Source organism: Pteropus medius, unplaced genomic scaffold, assembly GCF_902729225.1.
Source record: "Pteropus medius unplaced genomic scaffold, Ma_sr-lr_union100, whole genome shotgun sequence".
In the NCBI taxonomy this organism is placed as follows: domain Eukaryota; kingdom Metazoa; phylum Chordata; class Mammalia; order Chiroptera; family Pteropodidae; genus Pteropus; species Pteropus medius.
Genome location: NW_024353907.1, coordinates 738,112 through 748,550, shown reverse-complemented (window position 1 = coordinate 748,550; position 10,439 = coordinate 738,112). Strand labels below are relative to the sequence as shown.

The 10,439-nt window shown below is 37.8% G+C and overlaps 1 long non-coding RNA gene across 1 annotated transcript; it reads right to left on the bottom strand.

Annotated features, from left to right (window-relative positions):
• Window positions 1–4,127: 4,127 nt before the first annotated feature.
• Window positions 4,128–6,433, bottom strand: LOC120593660 (uncharacterized). Its single transcript, XR_005650410.1, has 2 exons — window positions 6,396–6,433; window positions 4,128–4,409 (listed from the first exon to the last, which is right to left on the bottom strand). It is a non-coding gene; the product is annotated as an uncharacterized LOC120593660 (long non-coding RNA).
• Between the last annotated feature and the right edge of the window lie 4,006 nt (window positions 6,434–10,439).

Below are 10,439 nucleotides of genomic sequence, written 5' to 3'. Positions count from 1 at the left end.
CCCCATAACAGACTTATTAGCGAACATGTTGGTGGACTTTTTTTTTTTTTGCATCTTTTATAAGATGCAAAATCTTATATGCTGGGTTCATTTACCGACTTCCACTGAGTCATGAAGCAAAAAGTATGTTAAAAGCAGTGCAAGCATCCCCAAGCCCCATCTCACTCCAGGAATTCTGATTAGTGTGAGATGGGGACAAATTGATGACTCAGAAAATCTCCAAAGAGAGAAATGGCAGCCAATGAAACCTATTTTTGGAACACCTCCCCCGCCCCCAACACACACCATGTAGTTTGTTTCAGCAACCAAAGTGAGTTTGCAAAGGGATCCATTCAAAATTTCAGAATATTCTCTTCTTGAAATAGTCCTTACTCTGAACAAAGGTTCTCATCATAACTTTTATATCGGTTCCTTTAGAATTTTTCATTTTCTATTTGTCTCTCCTCTTCTCTCTCTCTCTCTCTCTCTCACACACACACACACACACAGAGCAAACAATCAGAGTCTCATAATTCCCAAAGCAAGAATAGAGATCTCAAACGTAAATTTAAACCTAATTTTAAAACTCTTTGCTAGTTTATTCTAAAATAACACAAAATCGAAATGGAGATTCAAAGCCGTGGAAACCTATATCTGGATCTTTATTTGAGTGTATCTTTTTCTAGTTATGGTTTTATGTCCACATGAGTTTATATGCATGTTTCTTTCTCTGTTACTGTATCCAAAGCCTCCCCCAACCTACAACTATTTCTCTTTCTTTTTAATCCTCTTTCTTATTTTTATAACTATGAACAGTAGAAAATGAAAGTGCATATATATTTTATTTGTTCTATTTATTTAATGTTCATGTTCTCTATTCCTTTCATATAACTCAGAAGAGTCTAATGTTTTACATTTGTTTTTTTTTTTAAATCAAAACAATTAAATTGCTCCCCCTCCTTTAATTCCCCACCACACAGTTACACTCCTGACCTACGGATGTTGCTGTCTCCCATTAAGAACTAGATCTTGGAAGGTGGGGCATCTCCTCCCATGCTCTAGCGGCGTGCACCCAGGGTCTAGCGCACCCAGGGTGTGAACCCAGGACCTTCTGTGTGTAAAGCAGACATGCTAACCACTACACTATGGAGCCACCTTTAAATTGCTTTTTTTCATATTAACCATCAATGGTTTCTACCCCTTTCGAGCCACTGATTCTAAAAATAAACAAACCTCACCTTCATTTTTAACATATTTTTTATGAAGAGTTCAATTTCAGAAAAAAAGGGGATTTCCAACTTTTCTTGCAGTCAGAATTTTGGTTTTTACTACTTCTGGACTTCAACTCTTGACTGTTAAAAGTGAGAATTAATGTTTCTGTCTTTCTATAATTCTGTACATATATCTTTGTATATGCCTAGCCTAAATTCCATTCTACTCTTGCCACAATTTATCTCACCCTTTTAATTTTTTTCTTTTATTTATTTATTTGTTTTTAATTTTAATTTTTATTACGATGACATTGGTTAATGAAATCCAGTAAGTTTCAGACATACAATTTAACAGTAAGGCATAAATATACATTGCATTATGTGTTCACTGCCCATAGTTAGATTTCTTTCTGTCACTACATATTTGACCCCTTTTACCCCATCTACCTCCCCCCTCCCATTTCCCTCCTACCTTTTGGTAACCACTAGTCTATTGTCCATGTCTATGAGTTTCTGCTTGTTTGTCCTGTTTTTTTTGTTGCTCTTAGGTTTATATCCCAGTGATATCATGTGGTTTTCAACTTTTTCTGTCCAGCTATTTCGCTTAGCATGATTATCTCGAGGTCCATCCATATTGTTGCAAATGACAGTATTTCATCTCTTCTTATCACTAATATTCCATTGTATATATGTGCCACAGCTTCTTTATCCAATAATCTATGTGGGACACTTCAGTTGCTTCATTGTAGGACACCACCGTGAATAATGCTGCTATGAATATTGGTTTGCAAATATCTTTTTGGATATAGGTTTTCAAGTCTTTGGGGTAAATATCCAGTAGAGGGATCGCTGGATCATATGATAGATTAATTCTTAGTTTTATGAGGAACCTCCATACTGTTTCCATTTTCCATAGTGGCTGTACTGACGTGCAGTCCCACCAGCAGAGTATGAGGGTTCCTTTTTCTCTGTTACCTCATCCTTTTAAATGAAGGATTCTGTTTAGGAGAAATTCTTTCCTCTTTTTATATTCTCATCCAGCCAAACATTTTTTTTTCTTTAAAGCCTCATCTACTCCCCAATTTAGCCCAAAAACAGCATGTTCTAAAATTACAGTATATTGGGGTTAGAAGTCAATGTATCTAATTTAAGTTAAGTACCCTACAGTTGTAGTCTCTTGACTTAAAGGGTGAGACAAGAAATAAGGCTCATGAGTTATTTTATTCTACAAAGATTTATAAAGGGAGGCATTGACAGACACCAGGGATTCAGAAATGAATAATGTGGTTTTTGTCTTCAGGAAGGTCATAATCTGGTGGGTGGAAAAGATAAGTAAACAATTACCAAATGTGAAAACTATTCTCATGTGAGGAAGATATTTTGGAAGCAGATAACCCAGGCCATGAGGCATTCTTAAGAACAGAATGCCCAATCTAGGCTTCGAAGTATGAAGCCTCAGAAATACTCAATCTTTGGAAAGAGACTCTGTGTGAGAGCATGGTGTTCAAAATGCAGTAGCAGTTGGAGAAGTTACTATAGGATTAACTATAAATGTCACCTTTATACTCAAGATAGCACAGTATGGTGTCTGTGCGGTTTATTAGCAAAGACAGACTTATTTTTAATGTTATAATTTTTCTAGGGTCACCATTCTCTTTTCTCTGTTATATGTGTTACATAAAACTGCACTTCTTCACCTCTACTGGTAAAAGCAAAAATGCCAGTAGAAGAAGTTGCTTTTGATAATAGCATATTTTCCATGAAGAAAATTAAACCCTCTCACATTCACTTTACTATGCTTTCTTTCCTCCTTCATGGCCATCACTCCCACCTTAGTTCCTTTCCTTCTCCCCTTTTTCCTACCGGTCTCTCCTGTTGCCCTATTGGTGTGGCGATCCTGGCAAGATTAGGAAGACTTATCCTATGCTCTTGTTAAAGTTATTACAACTCGGTATAGATTGATAATTGTCTAATTGTCTTTCACTAATGAATGTTTCAGCCCAAATAAATCTGTTTTAATTTGAAGTCATAAGAAGTGCTTGGAAAGCTAAGCTGCTTCTCTTGTCATCGTAGTCAGAAAGTAGGGACTGCCCAGTTCTAATTGCACATGTTCTATACCTGGAATGCCAGAAAATGTGAACATATTCCAGGGGCTGCAAATAAAGAGGAGTAGGACAATGTGGTAGGAAAATGACTCACAGGATTAAGAATTGAGTGGAATAACGACTAGAAAACTGAGCCCTACTGACAAAGCTGTAGTGTTTGCTACAGTCTAGTATAGAACAAAGAGATTGACCAAGATATGAGATTGGAAGCATGTACTGGGCACTCTCCAAAAGGAAGTGGGCTCTCTGGCACATCTCAGATGCTTATGCTGGCTGCAAAAGGCAACTTGCTCTAAACAGTGCCAGTTTGGCAGCCTCAGACCCTCCTCACTGTCAGGGCCATGCACTGGCCCAAATTCAAGTGTAATGAGAAGGTTTCTATAACAAATGCATTGGCATTTGTACACAGCTGCATTATCACACACATTTCTGCCCAGTCCCTGAGAATGAGTTCCAAAACAGGAGGGCTGCTGTGCTTAACAATGTCTCTATCTTCGGAGCCCTCAGATCTCACTGTGGCCAAAGGGTTACACTGCCCCAGGGCCTGAGATGTTTGCTTTTTACTTTTTGTAGGGTTTAATTTAAAAAATAATAATAGTGAACTTGTCTAATATCCTTTACTATAGAGTCAACTATCAGCAAGCCTGAAGGTCAGATGCTGGCAGAGCTATTCTCTGGAGCTTGCTGTGGCCGGTGCCCTTCCTGTGTCAGCTGAGATGAGAGAAGAACACAAACACTGAAGTCCTGTGTATCCTGATGCTTAGGTCTGGACATGTGTCCTGTTTTCTAGGCCCAAGAGGAGGGACTGGGAAAAAAAAAAAGTAACTTCTCATTGCCAGTTTTGGATGAAAGTGAATGGATTCCCAAACCTCTCTTTCTTTATTCCACTGTGAAGCATTTGGCCAAATAAAGAAGTCTCAGAATTTTTAGAATTAAAAAAGGCTGTAGATGTCCACTACTTCAACTTTTCACTCAGGGTAGTTTTCTTTTTGGAAATATGCTGTCTTCCAGTCTCTCTTTGGCTGAGTTCAGGATCTAGCTGTTCATTCTTTTGGAAGACAGCTTGATTTATATCTGAAAAGCTCTGATCCTTGGAAATTCTTGCTCTTTCTATCTGCAATGGAAAGAGAAAATCATACTGGGTGTCTCCCTTGCTTTAAACTTTTCAAGTAGCTCCTCCAGCCCTTGGGATCAAGTCTATATTCACAACAGCTCTGCATGTTTGAATCTCCTTCTACCTCTCAACCTCATCCCTGGATGCTCTCTTCTTACTCAAGTGGAAGAGAGAGAAACTATAAACACTTTTTTCACTTTCTAGAATAAGGCTACTTCACTTTCACCTTCAGCATTCTCACCTATAAATTCTTTTTCCTGGAACATTCCTGTCCAGATTTTACTTTCTTTTCCCTGCATTCCCTACTCTTCTTTTGGACATTTTTTTTTTTTCCTGAGAGGCCTTTCTAAATTCTAACCTGGATTAACTATCTTTGCTATGAGTTTTTTGGAGCACTGCTTCATGCTTAGCACAATGCTTGGCACATAATAGAGGCTTAATAAGGTTACTTGCATGAATACATGAATTCAATCTTTGCATTAACTTCCATTCTCTTGTCTTAATTCCACATCCTTCCATATGATAGCCCTTGAAATATTCAAAGACAATCATTTGAATCATCCCAGCATTAGTATGAATCTGATCTCAGCAGGAAACAAATCACACACTCAGGCAGGACAATTGAGGAGAGCATAGTAAAGGGGATTTACAAAAATGTGAGCAGGGTTAAGCGAATCGTAGGAGCACTCCAGAGCTAACAAGAATAGGATCTTAAGCCTGAAGGGTTAAAAAGAAAAAACTTTTACTTGAGGCCAGAGAAGGTAGCTGAAGTTGGAGAAGTCCACCTAGAAAGCTGCAGGAAGGCAGCCAAGTTAATAAAATACTCATTGTACTCTCCCTCTACCCTCTAACCTCATCCTGGTGCCCCCTGCTGGAAGATAAAGGGCAGGGAGCAGCCTAGGATACAAAACATATTGGTGAAGGATGAAATAAATGAATAAGGAGAGACAAATGAAAAAAATATCTAGTGCAATCATCCACTCCCAACAGCCACCTTGAATCTACTCTTGCCAGAAATAAATAGCTTGAGGTTATTTTTTTACTATTGCTCAAAAGGTGGTGTCTGCTGGACTCCTTATTATCTAAGTCAATGCCATCTGGATAGGTTTTGGCTTGCCATACATTGCCTGTCGGAAAGTGTGCTGCCAGGAATATCACAATGCTCGATAAACCCTCTGACTAGCATAATGGTTAGGGGAATGTGTACCAATCTTTGCCACTCTGAACACTGCTCTTGTATTCACGCAGGTATAAAACTGTAGTTCTTTGCTTATTGAATACACTTCAATTGTTTTTTTTTTATTGGGTTTATGGTCAATTAAATCCCCCAGGCTTCCTCACATAAACTACTATCATGTAATTGATTTTTGTTTTAACCTAACTGCAAGATTTTACATTTATCCCTGTCAGATTTTATCTTATTTACTTCTGTTTATTGTTCCAGATTATTAAGTCCTACTTTATTATCTAGTGTAGCAGCTTTTCTTCCCCACTTTGACTCACTAGCTAATTTGATTAAGTCGTTGCCTTTGTTTTCATCTGTATTGATGATTTGTGAACAGAATCCCAGTGAGCTAGATTCTGAATATCTCCTCTGGTTGAGAGACTAAGTAGTATAGTGTGGTATTTTAAAAAGTGTGTGAAATAGAACACTATTTCTGTGGTTTGTTAGTGGTATGATGGGAAATAAAAGATCCATGATTAAACTATTTGGGGGAAATTCTGGGTTACATGATTTAAGCAAGTTTCTTTCCTAAAGTGTCCCTTAGAGCTTCTAATATGCTGATATCTATGGACTATCTCTGGAATCAGATATTTAAGACTTCCGCATATTGATTTGACTACAGAAAACACACACATGTTTGTGTGTGTGCACATTTGTACTTGTAGTATTTCATAGGATACTGTTTCACAGAGCACACCCTGGGAAATGCTGACTATGATATCTAAACAGAACTGAGTTTCATTCCCAGCTCTATCACTTACCAGTTTGGGGCAATTCATTTAATTTATATAATCTTCAGTTCTCTTATCTGTTAAATGGACATAAAAGAAGGTTTGTGGTGAGAATTAAATAAGATAATGCATGAATGAATAAAGTGCCTGTGATAGTAAATACTCAATAGGTGTTAGTCAACATAAAACAATATCTTTATCATATAATCGTCTTCATTAATATTATGTTGACATTGATCCACTAATTAGGCTCCCTACAGCAAATATATAAAAATATAACAATCTAAAATAAATAAGCTAAAATATATACCAGAAACTAGAAGTATGTTTTTTAATTTAAATGACTTCTAAATGCATGAAAAAGCATTTTTAAAATCAATAAGAAAAAAATAACATCCTAATAAAAATAGGCAAAGAACATGTGCATATAATTGACAAAAAATATATATATAAGTGGTCTAAAATTGGAAATTTTTATTTTTAATGAAAATCCCCATGGGTGGCTGTTATGTTGAGAAATGGGCACTTTTACTTACTGCTTGGCCTGTGCAAAATGACAACTACAATAATAATAGCTAAAAGGAATTTAGTATATATCAGGCATTGTTTAAGCATATCATAAATATTTACTTATTTAATTCTCACAATAAAAACTCCATGAGTTGAAAGTTTTTTATTATTTCAACTTTACAGATGAGAAAACTAAGTACAAGAGATTAAATATAAATAAATGTTTTCAAACTGTTCAGGGAGATACATGTACCCCTATGTTCATTGCAACTATATGCACAGTAGACAAGACATGGAAACAACCAAAGTGTCCTTCGGCTTAGATAAAGAAGATGTGGTACATATATACAATAGAATATTACTCAGCTATAAGAAAAGATGAAATACTGACATTTACAACAATATAGATAGGTCTTGAGAATATCATGCTAAGCAAAGTAAGTCAGACAGAAAAAAGTCAAGAACCATACGATTTCACTCATATGTGGAATATAAAACTAAAAGCAACACACAAGACAAAGAAACAAAAAATCATAGACACAGACAACATTATAGTGGTTACCAGAGGGAAAGGGGTGGCAGAGGCAGGTAGACAAAGGTAAAGAGGGTCAAATTTATGGTGACAAAAGGAGGTTTGACTTTGGGTGGTGAACACACAATGAGATAGATTATCAAATTTTACACTTGAAACCTACATAATTTTATTAACCAATGCCACATCAATAAATTTAATACAATTTTAAAATAGAGATTAAGTATACATATTCTAGAACACTTTTTGTGAAATTGTGAAACTTTTGGTGGTATCTATCAAGAACCTTAAAATATGCATATGTTTTGACTCAATGTAGTAGAAACTGTGATCACTGCTCAGATCTCCTTCAGGACTTACTCCTCCAGCTTCTACCAGATAGTGTTCCTCAGCTCTCAGCCCTCTCTAGATATTACCATCAGCTGGAGACATCTGCCTTGTCAGGTATGACTTTGGACAAGCCCATGTGCAATGACTAGGTAATACAGAAATATAAAGGCCTAGTTCTCTCCCTGCATATAGGACAAATCTCTGCTCCAGAGCTTCCCATGGGTTCAACTGAATCTTTGTTGAGGTTCTATCACAACCAAACTTCTCCCTCTGCTCAACCTTGCTTTTTTTCCTTCCTCTCAAAAGGTTTTGACCATGAGTACTTACTAACAAGCGTCTGCAGGTTAATTTCCATCTTGGAATCTGCTTCTTGGAGAACACACACTGCAACACCCAGTAATTTAACATCTAAAAATATATCCTAAGTAAAAGCCAGCTATGAACATAAAAATAATTATATATGACCCATAGTAGATGGTAAAGCCACAAGAAGAAGGAACCTAGATCCCAGAAACAGTGCATGAAAAATTTCATCCACCAGTTTCAGCTTGCAGATGTAGAGAGCTAGAAAAAGCATTCCTCCCATCCTTTTAACAAGAAAAAAGATAAACAAACTTCAAAATAATGGATTTTTATTGAACACATGAGAGAATTGTGGTCACAGGGAAAACAACATGAAATCTAGAGACAGATGGGTGACTTCAGGTAAAAGCAGGGTGCTAGCATTTACTTACATGGCACAGAGGCTGCCAAAATTAATATAAGCCAAGAAGAAGATTCGCTTAGAATTTTTTTTTTATTAAATGCTAGAGGCTGAGCATGGGCTAGTAGGAGACTATAAAGCCCCTAGGGTGAGAGGGGAAAAAATGGCATAGATGATAGAGACTTTGTTCATCCCTCTTGCGACCACATGAAAGCTGGGACAAAAACACAAAGCAAACAGCATGCGAACTCACCTGGAATCTAGATGAACAGAAGCACTGCAACTAGGGAGAGAAATAATTAATCAACCTGCAACAGCAGGAGGTAGGAGGGGTCAAAGACACAAGGCTGTCCAGTTCCAAACAGCTGAGTGGGACAGAGCCCATGGCAGTGGCAGCTAGTAGCTGCAGACACCTCTTAAAGGGGCCATGTCAGCGAGTAAACTTTCGCGGTGACAGACCTGCTCACTCTGAGTACCAGCCCCTAGTTGGCTGCTCGGCAGGGGCGGGGGAGCACCAGGAACTTACAGAGGGACGCTGAGTTGTCAAAGTGAGGGCCAGACACAAGGCTTTCTCCCAGCAGAAATGCTGGCAGTATCCATTGTTCCTCTGTTGAACCACCCATGCAGAACCACCATCATATCTGAGACATCATTGAACTCCGCCCAGAATATTCCCTGAAACTCCGCCTTCCCCAACTCATGGCCCCACCCAAGCCACATCCAGCTGTGTTCTTGATGAGTCCAGTGATCCTTGCTGAGCAGTGCCAAGACTCACACTGGTGGCAGTTGGCTTCAGTTTCTGGTATGGACTCTTGAGGCAACTATAAGCAGAGCATCTGTGCATTGCTTGCTGAATCGTAACAAGTGGCCTAGGAGGGGCACAGGCTGGGGCGAAAATTGGCCTGCAACTGAACCTCTCTTAAGACTGTGCCATTGGACATCTATTACACAAAACCATGCTAATAAGACCGGAAGGCTTAGGAGTTTTGATTAGTACATAGAAACACACACAGAAAAGCAGCCAAAATGAGAAGACAAAGAAGCAGAAACCATATGAATGAACAGAATAGAGATTCATGAATAATGGAGTCAAGCAATCTCACAGGTGCACAGTTCAAAACACTAGTTATAAAGAAGCTCGATGAACTTAGGAGAAGTATAGATGAACTCAGTGAGAACTTTAACAGAGACATAAAAAAAAAGAAATGGAAATTATAAAGGGGAACCAGTCAGAAGTGAAGAATACATTATATGGGGTGAAGAGTATATTAGAGGGAATCAACAGAGTGGATAAAGAAGATTGAGCCACCGATATAGGGAATGGGGAAGCAAGGACTCTCAATCAGAATGGAAAGATAAAAGAAGCCAAGACTATAATATTAATTTAAGGAGCCTATGGGACATAATTAAATGTGAAAATATCCACATCATAGGGGTACCTGAAGGAAAACAAGAAATTGAAGAGCTATTTGAAGAAATAATGATGGAAAACTTTCTTAACCTGGTAAAGGAAGTAGACATACAACCCCAGGAAGCTCAAGGAGTCCCCAAAATGATGAACTCTAAGAGGCCCACATCAAGATACATCATAATTAAAATGCCAAAGGTTAAAATCAATGAGAGAATCTTAAAAGCAACAAGAGAAAAGCAGTTAGTTATCTACAAGGGAGCACCCATAAGACTGGCAGCTGATTTCTCAAAAGAAACTATGCAGGACAGAAGGGCCTAGCACAAAATATTCAAAGTGATGAAAACCCAGGATCTACGACCAAGAATACTTCATCCAGCAAAGCAGTCACTTAGAGTCAAAGGACAGATAAACAGCTTCTCAGACAAAAATAAGCTAAAGGAATTTATCAACACCAGATCAGTATTACAGAAAATGTTGGAGGGACTTCTTTAAGACAGAAAAAACATGTATCAAAAACAAGAATAAAGAATGGCAATAACTACATTCCTATCAACAAGTACCTCAAATGAAGAATTAAGTGCTCCGACC